Raw genomic sequence first — 17,055 nt, forward strand, 5'->3', positions numbered from 1 at the left:
CGAAATATTATGATACTTTACAAACTACCTTGCTGCATTCCTCTTTAGAAGAAAGTGAAGAAGATTTTATGGATAGATTTTGGGGAGGATTAAATCGTGACATTCAGGAGATACTAATACATGAAGAGTGTTATCCTATGGACCATTTGTTTCATCTTGCTTGCAAAGCTGAACAGGAAATAAAACGACGTGCTGCGCACAAGGAGAACAAGCGCGAGATGCACATTCCAAGAGTTGATACGGTTATCCCTTCAACTACTAAGCATACTATGACAACCACATCCGTTGTTGTGAGGACTACATCACCTCCACCATGTGACACATCATCACCGAGAGTGCCTACCTCATCTGAGTTGATCATAAGAGGTAATGACAAAGGTACTAATCTTCCACTTCCACATGAGTATGATGAATGTCTTGTCAATTTAAGTGCACCATGCGGTGAGCTACCCACTACTTTGATCACACCAGCTACCTTAGAGGACTATGTTGATGATTTGACTTTGCCATGTGATCAAACAATTTTGAGTGAGCCCATTGAATTAACTATCGATGCAAAAGAATCAAGTGAATCAGGGAATAAATCAGATTTGGATCAAATATGTTTGAAAATAATTGTGCCAATGTTTAATCATTTTGATATGACCTCTAATCTTGGTGATGGTTCATCAATGTTGGGATGGTTTAATGATGAATATTGTCAATCTTTTCATATGAATAAGAGCTTCACTTATATGTGCAAACTGAGTTGCAATACTTTCATGCCTTCTACTTCTTGTGATAATATTTTGGCTTTATATTTTATTAACTATGAAAGTTACTCATGTATACATGTGTCATATGTGCAAAATCCACGGGAAGTAAAAATGGATGACATATACATATACAACATGTACACCTTGTCTCTTTTGTTAGCCACATTTCAGATTAAGCAACGCCGAGGACGGCTTTGTTTTCAAGAAGGGGAGGATGATGAGGACATGACTACCTTGGATACGACCAAAAATATTGCATACATGCATATTTGTCAGGTGATTTCTAGTGCAAACTATTCAATAATCTATTTATGTTATCCAGAACAAAAATACTTCACACACTTTTGTGTTTTGTCTAATTGCAGGTGTATGGGACATTTGTACAATCCACATATGAAGATAAGGCAAAAGGAGAAGTTTAGGTTCTGTTCAAAAAGTCCTCTCACGTCACTTTTGGGCCAAGAGAAGATAGAGTCCAAGTCTCTCACGTTCTGGATTCAGATTCGGACTGCACAGACATACCTGACTCAAAACGCCAACAACTTTTTCATACGGACTCCGAATTGGGTGATTCTTTTTTTGTTGGAAACTAGATTTCGTGCTCTTTCCAACCCAATTGGATTCACCTTTAAATTCGTCCGGAGCATTGAGTTATGGTCGAAACAATCTGACGTTGCACCAGAATCCGAGTCAAACAACAAGTCCAAAGGTGTTGCATCACCTCCACTTGGGCCCATGAGCCTTGTACGACCTAGGGTTGGTTTTAGGCTGCCTTGGGACGTCCTCCCACCTCCTTGGCCGCCACCCCTTGTTCCTATATAAGTAGATCCATCTAGTAGCTTTTTCCTTGGAATTTGTTTAGTTAAAAGTTAGCCATTGCAACTTCGTGTACTTCGTTTGTGTCCAACGACCAGACCAAGACCGCTTACGGATTCCCACCATTATCAATACTTCATATATATTCGCAATATTCAGATTGCTTTATCATATTCTTGCTCGTTCTTCGATTGCTTGCAGGAATAGACCTTCGTGGTCAGGCTGATCGTGCTTCCGGCATCGTCAGTAACCTCAGGAGATTGGTTTAGCAATTGCTAAGGCGCAACGTCGTGCACGTTTGTAGTCGGATCGTCAAAGTCGACTCCACCAAATCGATAGTTATCATCTCATCGAAAGATCGGGACACCCTCGCCTCTATCAAATTGTGACCCTTGCTTGCATCTACCCATGATTCACCATTATGCTACTCCTATGTGTATTTGCATGTTTGGTGGAGATCCTTGTTGCTATTGCCATGTTTATCATGTGCCTCATGCTATTGTCAATTCTTGTGTTGGGAGAGTCATGATGTTCCATTGCTATTTACATAGGACTTCTTGCCAATACATTGATGATATATTGCTCATATCTTGCTTTCATGCTTGTGATATGTCTTGTGAATTATTTATGCCCACTATTTGCACACATGACATGCTTGCCATGATTCCTTCTAGTATGTTGCATCTTCGCACTACTAGCTTGTTTGACTTGATCAATATGATTGCTTGGTTTGTTGCATCACCCATGTTCCATTCTTACTCGCTTTCTTGGGTTGATGACATATATATTCATGCCTCTCACTTGATTTGTCTTGATCATTGTCTCTTGTCTCCATTAGTTGCATCTCTCATATCACCTTGTATTGAGTGCCAACTTGCTATGCTTATTGATCGTGGAGACTTGGACATGTTACTTGTGCAGCATGCTTGTTTCATTGAGCCTATTGTATTTGGTTGTTCTCGCATCATACGCCTCCATACCATGAACTACACCGTTGTACTTTCTTATGTTGAGCATGATGCATACACTTGTTGGGTATCTTACCACACGAATGCTAGGTTTTGCATTTACGCTAACCTCATTTGTTTTTCCGAGTGTTTGTCATGTTCTTTCGTTTTGAAGGATTCACAAGGCGGTACGATCATGAAACATTTTGGTTATGAGAAGGCATGCATGATGCGCAACTCCATCACCCTTGAGAAACTACTAAAGGTGAACTCCTTCCCTTTGAGCCATTCTCAAATACGCATGTTGGATAGGTCATTCTTTCATTGTTGTTTCCTTCTTGTTTTCTACATGATACATCTCGTGAACGGAGGACCGACATTGGAGATGGACCCTATGGACCTTCAAGTTGAGGACTTGATAGAGGCAAAGGTGTCCCGTCTTTCGATGAGATGACGGATATCGCTTTGGTGGAAGTCGACTTTGACGATCCGACTACGAACGTGTGATGACGTCGCGCCTTAGCAATTGCTAAACCAACTCCTAGAGGTTATTGACCACGCCGGAGCACGATCAACCTGACCACGAGGGTCTGTTTCCTGCGAGCAAACGAAGAACAAGCAAGAAACTGAGATTGCAATCTGGATATTGCGAATATAAGATGAAAGCTTTATTGATCAAGGTGGGGTTCTGTGACGCCTTTGTCTGGTCGTTGAACACAAACGAAGTACGCGAAGTTGCAGCTATGGCGAACTTTTAATCTAAACAAAACCCAAAGTCTAAACGACGCCCTAAGGGCTATATATTTGCAGGAAGAGGGGGGAATTTCGTGGCCCTTGGGGAAGGGGTCCGAAACCAACCCTATCTCTTGTTTCCCCACACATACGGACTCTAAAAACAGCCTATACTCAAGTATTTCGAAATTACATGGGCCTGGCCCAATAATAAGGTGACACAGCACCTAGAATAGCCTCTGGACGAAAGTTATGAAGTAGCATCTTGTATATTTCGTCCAAGGCTTCATGCACGCATTATGGTGGCTTCAACGTCCTGAAATCATCACTTGTAACTCCGTTCTTGTTCCCCATGCGCATGCCATCATCTCCATGCTTGTTCTTGCTCCAATGTTCATCCTTCTCAAAGCTAGGCCCTTCATTTGTAAGCAAAACAAATGTATCCAATTTAGGCAGCATCATATTCTCATGAACATTAGAATCATTACCAAGAAACGAAAGTACCTGGTAATTTAATTGGCGTGCGCGAGCTCTAGTAATTGGTCCAGTATGTATAGCAGCAGGGGCTGTGGGTGTAACAATGGTATTGATGTCCTCATCATCATCCCCTTCTCAAAATGAAGTCGTCCTCGACGGAAGCTCATCTCCCTCACCCAAATAAGGCTTCAAATCTGCAATGTTAAAAGTGGGACTAACCCCAAAATCTGCAGGCATCTCAAGTTTATATGCATTATCATTTATTTTCTCTAACACCTTAAAAGGACCATCAGCACGTGGCATTAGCTTTGATTTGCGCAAATCAGGAAATCTATCCTTACGCAAATGTAACCAAACAAGATCTCCAGGTGCAAACACAACATGTTTTCTACCCTTATCTCCAGCAAGTTTATATTTAGCATTCATACGCTCAATGTTTTCCTTAGTTAACTCATGCATTTTTAAGATCAATTCAGCATGTTGTTTAGCATCAAAATTAACCTTCTCCGAAGATGGAAGAGGCAACAAATCAATAGGTGCATGAGGTAGGAAACCATACACAATTTCAAAAGGGCACATCTTAGTAGTAGAATGCAATGAACGATTATAAGCAAACTCAATATGAGGCAAGCATTCTTCCCACATTTTCTTATTATTCTTCAAAACAGCCCTAAGCATAGTAGACAATGTTCTATTGACTACTTCAGTTTGTCCATCAGTTTGGGGGTAACAAGTAGTACTAAAAAGCAGTTTAGTCCCCAACTTAGCCCATAAACATCTCCAAAAGTGGCTAAGAAATTTAGTATCACGATCTCAAACAATAGTATTTGGCACACCATGCAAACGAATAATTTCACGGAAGAACAAATCAGCAACATTAACAGCATCATCGCTTTTATGACATGGTAAAAAGTGTGCCATTTTTGAGAATCTATCCACGACAACAAATATGCTATCCCTCCCCTTCTTTGTTCGAGGTAAACCTAAAACAAAGTCCATAGATATATCCTCTGAAGGAACACTAGGTACAGGCAAAGGCATATATAAACCATGAGGATTGAGTCGTGACTTAGCTTTTTGACATGTAGTGCAGCGAGCAACAAAACGCTCAACATCCCGTCTCATCTTTGGCCAAAAGAAATGTGTAGCAAGTACGTCCTCCGTCTTCTTCACGCCAAAGTGTCCCATTAATCCTCCTCCATGCGCCTCCTGCAACAACAAAAGACGAAGAGAGCTAGCTGGAATGCATAGCTTGTTAGCACGGAACACAAATCCATCATTAACGACAAACTTGTTCCAGGTTCTTCCTTCTTTACAATTCTGCAAAACATCTTTAAAATCAGCATCATGCACGTATTGATCTTTGATGGTCTCCAAACCAAATATTTTGAAGTCAAGTTGTGACAGCATAGTATAGCGACGAGACAATGCATCAGCAATAACATTTTCTTTACCCTTCTTGTGTTTAATGACATAAGGGAAAGTTTCAATGAATTCAAGCCATTTAGCATGTCTACGATTCAGTTTAACTTGACTTTTAATATCTTTCCAAGATTCATGATCAGAATGTATAACAAATTCTTTGGGCCATAAATAATGTTGCCATGTTTCTAAAGTCCGAACAAGAGCATATAGTTCTTTATCATAAGTAGAATAATTCAGACTAGGCCCACTCAATTTTTCAGAAAAGTATGCAACAGGTTTACCATCTTGTAATAACACACCTCCTAATCCAATTCCACTAGCATCACATTCAAGCTCAAAAGTCTTATTAAAATCAGGAAGTTGGAGTAAAGGAGCATGTGTCAACTTATCTTTCAATACCGTGAAGGCTTCTTCCTGTGCGGTACCCCAAACAAAAGGCACATCCTTCTTTGTAAGCTCGTTGAGAGGTGCAGCAATGGTGCTGAAATCTCTCACAAAACGCCTATAGAAACCATCGAGGCCAAGGAAACTCCTCACTTGTCTGACCGTTTTGGGCTGCGGCCAACTCTCAATAGCTTCAATCTTGACTTTATCAACTTCAATTCCTTGTGGAGTAACAACATAGCCAAGAAAAGATACTTGGTCGGTGCAAAAGGTGCACTTCCAAAGGTTACCAAACAAACGTGCATCACGTAGAGCAATAAAAACAGCACGTAAATGTTCCAAATGTTCTTCCAAAGATTTGCTATAAATCAGTATATCATCAAAATAGACTACCACAAATCGTCCAATAAAAGCACGTAAAACTTCGTTCATTAGTCTCATGAAAGTACTAGGTGCATTAGTTAACCCAAAAGGCATGACTAACCCTCGAATTTGATGGTATCCACTATGCAAATCAACTTTGGAGAATATTGTAGAGCCACTCAATTCATCAAGCATATCATCTAGCCTAGGAATAGGATGACGATAACGAATAGTAATATTATTAATGCCTCTACAATCAACACACATACGCGACGTACCATCCTTTTTAGGCACAAGTATAATAGGAACAACACAAGGACTAAGAGATTCGCGTATATAACCTTTGTCGAGCAGCTCCTGTACTTGACGCATAATCTCCTTCGTCTCCTCTGGATTGGTACGGTATGGTTCACGGTTGGGTAGCGATGCACCGGGAATTAAGTCAATTTGATGCTCAATCCCTCGAATAGGTGGTAATCCCGGTGGCACGTCTTGTGGAAAGACGTCAGCGAACTCCTGCAAAATGTTAGTGACAGCAGGGGGCAAAGAGGAAGGCACGTCCTCGAATGAAAATAATGCCTCTTTGCACACAAAAGCATAGCAAACAGATTTGTTGAAATCTAGCTCATCAATATCAGATTTTGTGGCAAGTAAACATGCACTTTTCAATTTAATTTCAGAAACAACACTAGATGGTTTATTATTAGGTTTCATTTGTTGCTCAAATTCTTTTGCCACAATCTGATTTTCACACTAATTTTTCTCCTGTTTTGCTTTATTAGCTCTATTAATGTCATCTTTCAAAATGGAATCAGGAGTCATAGGAAGCAAAGTAATATTTTTATCCTTATGAACAAGAGTATACTGATTGTTTCTACCATGGTGTACAGAATTTTTATCAAATTGCCATGGTCTACCAAGTAATAAGGAACATGCTTGCATGGGTACCACATCACAATCAACATAATCAGCATATGTAGAGATACTAAAATGCACACGAACAGTACGTGTTACCTTAACCTTGCCGCTGTTGTTGAACAATTGGATGTAGTAAGGATGTGGATGTGGTCTTGTGGTGAGAGATAGTTTCTCCACCATCTCCATGCTAGCCAAGTTGTTACAGCTCCCTCCATCTACGATGACGCGAACAGAACGTTCCTTCACAACTCCCTTTGTATGGAACAAATTATGCCTCTGATTTTGCTCTGCTCGTGTGACCTGCACACTCAAAACACGTTGAGCAACTAAACATTCATACCTGTCAGCGTCTTCAGGAGCCATGTATTGCGTCTCATTTTCAGAATCATCTCAACCATGTTCTTCACGTGTAATGCGAGCCAAAGTCTCCTCATCATAGTCACTAGCGGACTCATACCCACCATCCTTAGTAGCAAGCATTACACGCTGAGATTTGCATTCTCGCGCATAATGTCCTCTTCCCTTACAACGACGACAAATAATATCACTTGTGTGCCCTGTTGATGCCATGGAAGAAGAAGAGCTCTGTGCAGGCCCGGCAGGTGCACTCTTGGCAAATAGTGGTGGTTGTGCCTGCTTTCTTGTATCACGGCTGGAGGTGGAACCTGATGGAGGTGCTGGTGCAGTGGAAGTAGAAGATGCACGCGGTGTCCATGATGAAGGTCGACCTGCAGAAAAGTTAGTTCGCGCCAATGCTTGTCGATCCTGCACTTCACGTTCAGCTTTACAAGCAAGATGGAATAACCGAGTGATATTAGTATACTCATTATACTCTAGAATGGTCTGAATCTCTCTATTTAAACCACCCATAAAACGTGCAAGCATAGCTTCATTCTCCTCAACAATACCACATCTAATCATGCCAGTTTGTAATTCCTGATAATACTCTTCTACAGAATTTTTCCCTTGTCGTAAACGCTGCAGTTTTTGAAGCAATTCACGTTGATAATATGGTGGAACCCAACGAGTACGCATAGCAGTTTTCAAAGCAGCCCAAGTAGCTGGAATAGGATATAATCTACAATGTTCAGACCGCCATACACATGCAAAACTAGTGAAAGCACAAACAGCAGCAGCAACCCATCTCTCCTCGGGATATTGTAAACATGTAAAACGTTGTTCAGTTTCTAACTCCCAAGTAAGATATACATCAGGAATGTATCTACCCTCACACGGTGGAATATTCAATTTCAGTTTAGGAACATGGTCATGATCTCGTACCTGAGGTGGTGGTGCAGGCCTACCGTTGCGAATATATACCTGAGGTCGACCTGCTGGAGGTGGTGCTGGTGGCTGCACGTAGTTCTGATTTTGATCAACCTCATCCTCATAATCGCCCGCATAATCGTCATCCTCCTCAGCCGCCGCAGTAGCAGGAGCCAAAGAAGCATCAATAGTAGGTGCAGCGGCACCCGAATTTTGACCAGTCTCAATTGGAACGCGCTGTGCTCGTCCCACTTGATTTGGAAGGCGGCGTTGGAGATGTGGTTGTTGTTGTTGTAGAGGTGCGACAGGTGCAGCCGGTGGTGGTTGGGGAAGACGCTTGAGAAATTCATTAAACCTGTTATCCAGGTTTGTCTCAAACGACTTCTCCACGGCATCTATCTTCTCCATAGCCTCTTCAAATCTGTTTAGCACATCTCCCACCTGGCCACTCATCATTTGCTAAAATTTATCATGCAACCCCTTGTTCGCCATGTTCTCCCAATCAGTCTCATCGGCTTGTGATCCTGCCATGGTTAGCAGCAATAGAAACACAAAAGAATATGATCCTACAGACTACTAGGAAGTGGTGGTGATGGTGGTGTGTCACAAATCCTTCAAGCGAATCTCAAATTCTTACCAGCTCTTACCCAGCAGCAGGTGGTGATCGGCAACCGTTGTAGTCAAAACTCTCAAAGCTTGGATAGAGCGATTACCAGGGAGAGTCAAACGCACGACGTAGATGTATGTGGAGCTGGGAAGGCTTATAATATGGTAGCAAAAAGGGTCAGCAATAATCAATTCAGATATGCAAAGTTGAATAAACGCTCAACGACGGTACTGTGCTGGTCCTAGGCTAGACCGTGCTAGAGACGCGAGCCTAGAACACTAACAAAATCACGGCGCTGCACGTAAACAAGGGAGGAGCACACTCTGAATTTTTTTTCACTTTTTTTTGCACTTTTTTCCTCTCTTTTTTTTCTCTGCAACAAATTTTTTTGGAAAATGCCTACAAATGGTCTAAAAACTGCCTAGCCAGAATTTTCCAGACTTAGTTTTTTTTGAAACTGGAACTATTTTTCTACTGCGGGTAACACAAAAGTTTGGGAGTCCTTCTCTGTCACGACTCGGAGTATGGCGTGATCTGAAAATCCAAAACAGAGTAACAAAATACTGGACTTGGACTGGTGGCGGAGATGAATCTGGTGGAACTCGGACTGGTGGCGGAGATGAATCTGGTGGAACTCGGACTCGTGGCGGATATATGTTGCAGGTGTACTCGGATTGGAGTGATGGCGGCGGATATGTGGTGGCGTATATGGACTCGGATTGGCGGTGAATATGTGGTGGTAGTATATGGCAGCGGCGACGTGACAACCTGTGAACAGAACTCGAAACTCTAAAGGACTAGACGCTATGACCAGCAACTTGACACGACGATGCAACCGCAAATTCAACAAAGCAAACACAGAAAAGATTATGCAAAGGCTCAGATTGGTTCGGATAGGATGAACTAACCCTAATTTTTTTTTTTGCTTTTTCGTGGACTATAGGTATGAAGAACAAACTCGATCTAAACTACGAAAAACTGCAAAATCTCACCGAGCAACCTGGAAATCTGATACCACTTCATAGAGGCAAAGGTGTCTCGTCTTTCGATGAGATGATGGATATCGCTTTGGTGGAAGTCGACTTTGACGATCCGACTAGGAACGTGCGATGACGTCGCGCCTTAGCAATCGCTAAACCAACTCCGAGAGGTTATTGACCACGCCGGAGCACGATCAACCTGACCACGAGGGTCTGTTTCCTGCGAGCAAACGAAGAACAAGCAAGAAACTGAGATTGCAATCTGGATATTGCGAATATAAGATGAAAGCTTTATTGATCAAGGTGGGGTTCTGTGACGCCTTTGTCTGGTCGTTGAACATAAACGAAGTACGCGAAGTTGCAGCTATGGCGAACTTTTAATCTAAACAAAACCCAAAGTCTAAACGACGCCCTAAGGGCTGTATATATGGAGGAAGAGGGGGAAATTTCGTGGCCCTTGGGGAAGGGGTCCAAAACCAACCCTATCTCTTGTTTCCCCACACATACGGACTCTAAAAACAGCCTATACTCAAGTATTTCGAAATTACATGGGCCTGGCCCAATAATAAGGTGACGCAGCACCTAGAATAGCCTCTGGACGAAAGTTATGAAGTAGCATCTTGTATATTTCGTCCAAGGCTTCATGCACGCATTATGGTGGCTTCAACGTCCTGAAATCATCACTTGTAACTCCGTTCTTGTCCCCCATGCGCATGCCATCATCTCCATGGTTGTTCTTGCTCCAATGTTCATCCTTCTCAAAGCTAGGCCCTTCATTTGTAAGCAAAACAAATGTATCCAATTTAGGCAGCATCATATTCTCTTGAACATTAGAATCATTACCAAGAAACGAAAGTACCTGGTAATTTAATTGGCGTGCGCGAGCTCTAGTAATTGGTGCAATATGTATAGCAGCAGGGGCTGTGGGTGTAACAATGGTATTGATGTCCTCATCGGGAGTGCTCGGACTTAGTGGATGCACCACCGGACCAACACTTCTACCACGACATCGAGCTATGGTACAACACCACCCATGACAAATTTGCATCTTATGCATGGATTGACACACATTATGCTTGTCTTGTTGCACCTATTCCCATGTCATCCATGATATATGAGCGTGTGCATTTTCTTGGCAAATTTGTTGTGATCCTTCTTGATGGCATATTCATACATCATGATCATATTGCCTACCATCAATTGCATGATAACATAATCATTGAGCATCCATTACCATATTCATGCTATTGATCAACCGTCTCACTATGACATCATTTTGCACCGTGGTTGCATTGATCATATTCACAACACATTTGTGTGCACAATGAATGCTTTTGCTCCCATGAATGCTTTACATCTCATTCCATATCATCTTGCTAAGCTTCATGTGCTTTGTCATGAACAACCTTGCCTCGCGGACTCATTCTTACATGATGGACACCTTGTGTGCGCTAACCATTGTATTTCCGAGTGTCGCTTGTGTTTGCTCTCTTTGCATGTATACCACTCCGGAGACACCTTGGAGTACTTGGATTGCGCCATGACTTCCACTCCGTCCAATTACAAGTCCGTCCACGACAACCGTTTCCATGGTGATGAGGATTTCGATCCGAGGTTGGATCTTTCCCAAGGGAGGGGAGATGATGCGGAGCATCCTACGATCATCCCCATGTACACTCGAGCCTACGCCTTTGGACCTAAGGTGAACCCGCTCCTAAATGCTTCTCCTTTCCATTCATGTGAGACATGGTTGCTATCTAATGCAAGGACACTACACATGCCTAGGTACCAAGGAGACCCTCTCGGAGATGCTCGGAATGATGGACAAGTCCCCAAGTACAAGGATGAAGGAGCACGACGAGAGGAACCGGAGAAAGGCTACATGACCCGGACATCCGGCCCCTCCCGCAAGCCCGGACATCCGGAACCAGCCCGAAAATCCGGCGCCCATCACAGAAGGCACCCGAAGCTGAACCAAGTCAGCCCGGACATCCGGCCCCCAGGCCCGGACATTCGGCCCGTCGCGAGCCGCCGAACATCCGGCCCAGCTCCCGGAAATCCGGCGCCCCATCACAGAAGCTGGACCCTGCCAGCCCAGACATCCGGCCCCAGCGCCCGGACATCCGGCGTCTCAGGAAGGCCCGGACATCCGGCCCGTCGCCCGGACATCCGGCCCCCTCTGCCTGTGTGCAGCGCATCTGGGCCGAGGCCCATGTACCCCTTCGCCCCTTAGACTATATATACTCCCCCACCTCCTCCTAGTTAGGGTTAGCAAAGGATTAGCTCATATGTGAGATAGAGCTTTGCTCATCCATTACTGATCTACTCCACGAGAGAGACCGCGGCCCCTCTACGGAGAAGATCCCCCTTGGATTCAAGACCTCCTCACGGAGAAGACCCCCATCAAGACCTCCTCACGGAGAAGAACCGGTTACCCTTTGTATCGTCCTTTGTTGATCGTGGATCTTGTATCTCCTCTCGTGTTTCGAGGATCTAGCACATGTGTGATTGATCTTGTTGGTTGAGTGATTTCTCTCGTGTTTCCCCTCGTGTTTTCCCCCGTTTTCCCCTCGTGTACTTCGTGTTCATCGCGGGATCCGCTCCTTTCATGAAAGATCGGCCCCATAGGGTTCCACCCTACATCACTTTGGGCATGACTAGAGCCACTGCCAGACGCGCTCGGCGTTGCCCGGCTCGGGTGCCCTTGCCCCGGCAATAAATAGCCCGCCCTCGACCCTTTGGGGATCATCAGCAGCCTCTCCTCACTCCTCTACGCCTCCCCGAGCCACTCATCCCTCCCCGAAGCCCCTCTCCGACCCCACCATCTGCATGGCCACCGCCTCGGGACCCGCTCGATTCCGGCGATACCGAGCCCTCCTCTCCGTTCCCTCACCACCACTTCATCCCCCAGGCTCTAGCGAACCTCTCCGTGGCCTCGGCCCCTCCTTTTCCCCATCGTAGCCCCACTTCACCAGCGACCGAAGCTCCTCCCCACCGCGAGCTAAACCGCGGCCAGTCCAGCGCTCCTCGTCGGTAGGGCTCGCCGCGACCTGATGCGCCTCTCCCCCCTGATCACCTGGGTAGGTCGCGCGCCCCGAGTTGTGGCCGGACGCGCCGACAATCGCCGTCGGGGCGATCTTGATAGAGGCGAAGGTGTCCCGATGTTTCGATGAGATAGCAATCGTTTTCTGTGGGTGTCGACTTTGACGATCCGACTATGAACGTGCGAAGACGTCGCGCCTTAGCAATCGCTAAACCAACTTCCGAGGGGTTATTCACCACGCCGGAGCACGATCAACCTGACCACGAGGGTCTATTTCCTGCGAGCAATGGAAGAACAAGCAAGAAACTGAGATTGCAATCTGGATATTGCGAATAAAAGAGGAAAGCTTTATTAATGAAGGTGGGGTTCTGTGACGCCTTTATCTGGTCGTTGAACACAAATGAAGTACGCGAAGTTGCAGCTATGGCAAACTTTTAATCTAAACAAAACCCAGAGTCTAAACGATGCCCTAAGGGCTGTATATATGAGAGAGGGGGGAATTTCGTGGCCCTTGGAGGAGGGGTCCGAAACCAACCCTAACTCTTGTTTCCCCACACATACGGACTCTAAAAACTGCTTATAATCAAGTATTTCGAAATTACATGGGCCTGGCCCAATAATAAGGTGACGCAGCACCTAGAATAGCCTCTGGAGGAAATTTATGAAGTGGCATCTTGTATATTTCGTCCAAGGCTTCATGCACTCATTATGATGGCTTCAAAGTCCTGGAATCATCACTTGTAACTCCGTTCTTGTTCCCCTTGCACATGCCATCATCCCCATGCTTGAACTTGCTCCAAGGTTCATCTTTCTTGTCCAAGCTAGGCCCTTCATGATAGAGGCAAAGGTGTCCCGTCTTTCGATGAGATGATGGATATCGCTTTGGTGGAAGTCGACTTTGACGATCCGACTACGAACGTGCGATAACGTCGCGCCTTAGCAATCGCTAAACCAACTCCGAGAGGTTATTGATCACGCCGGAGCACGATCAACCTGACCACGAGGGTCTGTTTCCTGCGAGCAAACGAAGAACAAGCAAGAAACTGAGATTGCAATCTGGATATTGCGAATATAAGATGAAAGCTTTATTGATCAAGGTGGGGTTCTGTGGCGCCTTTGTCTGGTCGTTGAACACAAACGAAGTACGCGAAGTTGCAGCTATGGCGAACTTTTAATCTAAACAAAACCCAAAGTCTAAACGACGTCCTAAGGGTTGTATATATGGAGGAAGAGGGGGGAATTTCGTGGCCCTTGGGGAAGGGGTCCGAAACCAACCCTATCTCTTGTTTCCCCACACATACGGACTCTAAAAACAGCCTATACTCAAGTATTTCGAAATTACATGGGCCTGACCCAATAATAAGGTGACGCAGCACCTAGAATAGCCTCTGGACGAAAGTTATGAAGTAGCATCTTGTATATTTCGTCCAAGGCTTCATGCACGCATTATGGTGGCTTCAACGTCCTGAAATCATCACTTGTAACTCCGTTCTTGTTCCCCATGCGCATGCCATCATCTCCATGCTTGTTCTTGCTCCAATGTTCATCCTTCTCAAAGCTAGGCCCTTCATTTGTAAGCAAAACAAATGTATCCAATTTAGGCAGCACCATATTCTCATGAACATTAGAATCATTACCAAGAAACGGAAGTACCTGGTAATTTAATTGGCGTGCGCGAGCTCTAGTAATTGGTCCAGTATGTATAGCAGCAGGGGCTGTGTGTGTAACAATGGTATTGATGTCCTCATCATCCTCCCCTTCTTGAAATGAAGTCGTCCTCGACGGGAGCTCATCTCCCTCACCCAAATAAGGCTTCAAATCTGCAATGTTAAAAGTGGGACTAACCCCAAAATCTGCAGGCAGCTCAAGTTTATATGCATTATCATTCATTTTCTCTAACACCTTCAAAGGACCATCAGCACGTGGCATTAGCTTTGATTTGCGCAAATCAGGAAATCTATCCTTACGCAAATGTAACCAAACAATATCTCCAGGTGCAAACACAACATGTTTTCTACCCTTAACTCCAGCAAGTTTATATTTAGCATTCATACGCTCAATGTTTTCCTTAGTTAACTCATGCATTTTTAAAATCAATTCAGCACGTTCATTAGCATCAAAATTAACCTTCTCCGAAGATGGAAAAGGCAACAAATCAATAGGTGCATGAGGTAGGAAACCATTCACAATTTCAAAAGGGCACATCTTAGTAGTAGAATGCAATGAACGATTATAAGCAAATTCAATATGAGGCAAGCATTCTTCCCACATTATCTTATTATTATTCAAAATAGCCCTAAGCATAGTAGACAATGTTCTATTGACTACTTCAGTTTGACCATCTGTTTGGGGGTGACAAGTAGTACTAAAAAGCAGTTTAGTCCCCAACTTAGCCCATAAACATCTCCAAAAGTGGCTAAGAAATTTAGTATCACGATCTCAAACAATAGTATTTGGCACACCATGCAAGCGAATAATTTCATGAAAGAACAAATCAGGAACATTAACAGCATCATCGCTTTTATGACAAGGTATAAATTGTGCCATTTTCAAGAATCTATCCACGACAACAAATATGCTATCCCTCCCCTTCTTTGTTCGAGGTAAACCTAAAACAAAGTCCAGAGATATATCCTCCCAAGGAACACTAGGTACATGCAAAGGCATATAAAACCATGAGGATTGAGTCGTGACTTAGCTTTTTGACATGTAGTGCAGCGAGCAACAAAACGCTCAACATCCTGTCTCATCTTTGGCCAAAAGAAATGTGTAGCAAGTACGTCCTCCGTCTTCTTCACGCCAAAGTGTCCCATTAATCCTCCTCCATGCGCCTCTTGCAACAACAAAAGACGAACGGAGCTAGCTGGAATGCATAGCTTTTTAGCACGAAACACAAATCCATCATTAATGACGAACTTGTTCCACGTTCTTCCTTCTTTACAATTCTGCATTATATCTTTAAAATCAGCATCATGCACATATTGATCTTTGATGGTCTCCAAACCAAATATTTTGAAGTCAAGTTGTGAAAGCATAGTATAGCAACGAGACAATGCATCAGCAATAACATTTTCTTTACCCTTCTTGTATTTAATGACATAAGGGAAAGTCACAATGAATTCAACCCATTTAGCATGTCTACGATTCTGTTTAGCTTGACTTTTAATATGTTTCAAAGATTCATGATCAGAATGTATAACAAATTCTTTGGGCCATAAATAATGTTGCCATGTCTCTAAAGTCCGAACAAGAGCATATACTTCTTTATCATAAGTGGAATAATTCAGACTAGGCCCACTCAATTTTTCATAAAAGTATGCAACAGGTTTGCCATCTTGTAATAACACACCTCCTAATCCAATTCCACTAGCACCACATTCAAGCTCAAAAGTCTTATTAAAATCAGGAAGTTGGAGTAAAGGAGCATGTGTCAACTTATCTTTCAATACCGTGAAGGCTTCTTCCTATGCGGTACCCCAAACGAAAGGCACATCCTTCTCTGTAAGCTCATTGAGAGGTGCAGCAATGGTGCTAAAATCTCTCACAAAACGCCTAAGAAACCAGCGAGTCCAAGAAAACTCCTCACTTGTGTGACCGTTTTGGGCTGCGGCCAACTCTCAATAGCTTCAATCTTGGCTTTATCAACTTCAATTCCCTGTGGAGTAACAACATAGCCAAGAAAAGATACTCGGTCGGTGCAAAAGGTGCACTTCCCGAGGTTACCAAACAAACGTGCATCACGTAGAGCAATAAAAACAGCACGTAAATGTTCCAAATATTCTTCCAAAGATTTGCTATAAATCAGTATATCATCAAAATAGACTACCACAAATCGTCCAGTGAAAGCACGTAAAACTTCGTTCATTAGTCTCATGAAAGTACTAGGTGCATTAGTTAACCCAAAAGGCATGGCTAACCACTCATATAAACCAAACTTAGTTTTAAACGATGTTTTCCATTCATCTCCCAATTTCATACAAATTTGATGGTATCCACTATGCAAATCAACTTTGGAGAATATTGTAGAGCCACTCAATTCATCAAGCATATCATCTAGCCTAGGAATAGGATGACGATAACGAATAGTAATATTATTAATGCCTCTACAATCAACACACATACGCGACGTACCATCCTTTTTAGGCACTAGTATAATAGGAACAACACAAGGACTAAGAGATTCGCGTATATAACCTTTGTCGAGCAGCTCCTGTACTTGACGCATAATCTCCTTCGTCTCCTCTGGATTGGTACGGTATGGTGCACGGTTGGGTAGCGATGCCCCGGGAATTAAGTCAATTTGATGCTCAATCCCTCGAATAGGTGGTAATCTCGGTGGCAC

Source organism: Aegilops tauschii, chromosome 7 (genome assembly GCF_002575655.3).
Source record: "Aegilops tauschii subsp. strangulata cultivar AL8/78 chromosome 7, Aet v6.0, whole genome shotgun sequence".
NCBI lineage: Eukaryota > Viridiplantae > Streptophyta > Magnoliopsida > Poales > Poaceae > Aegilops > Aegilops tauschii.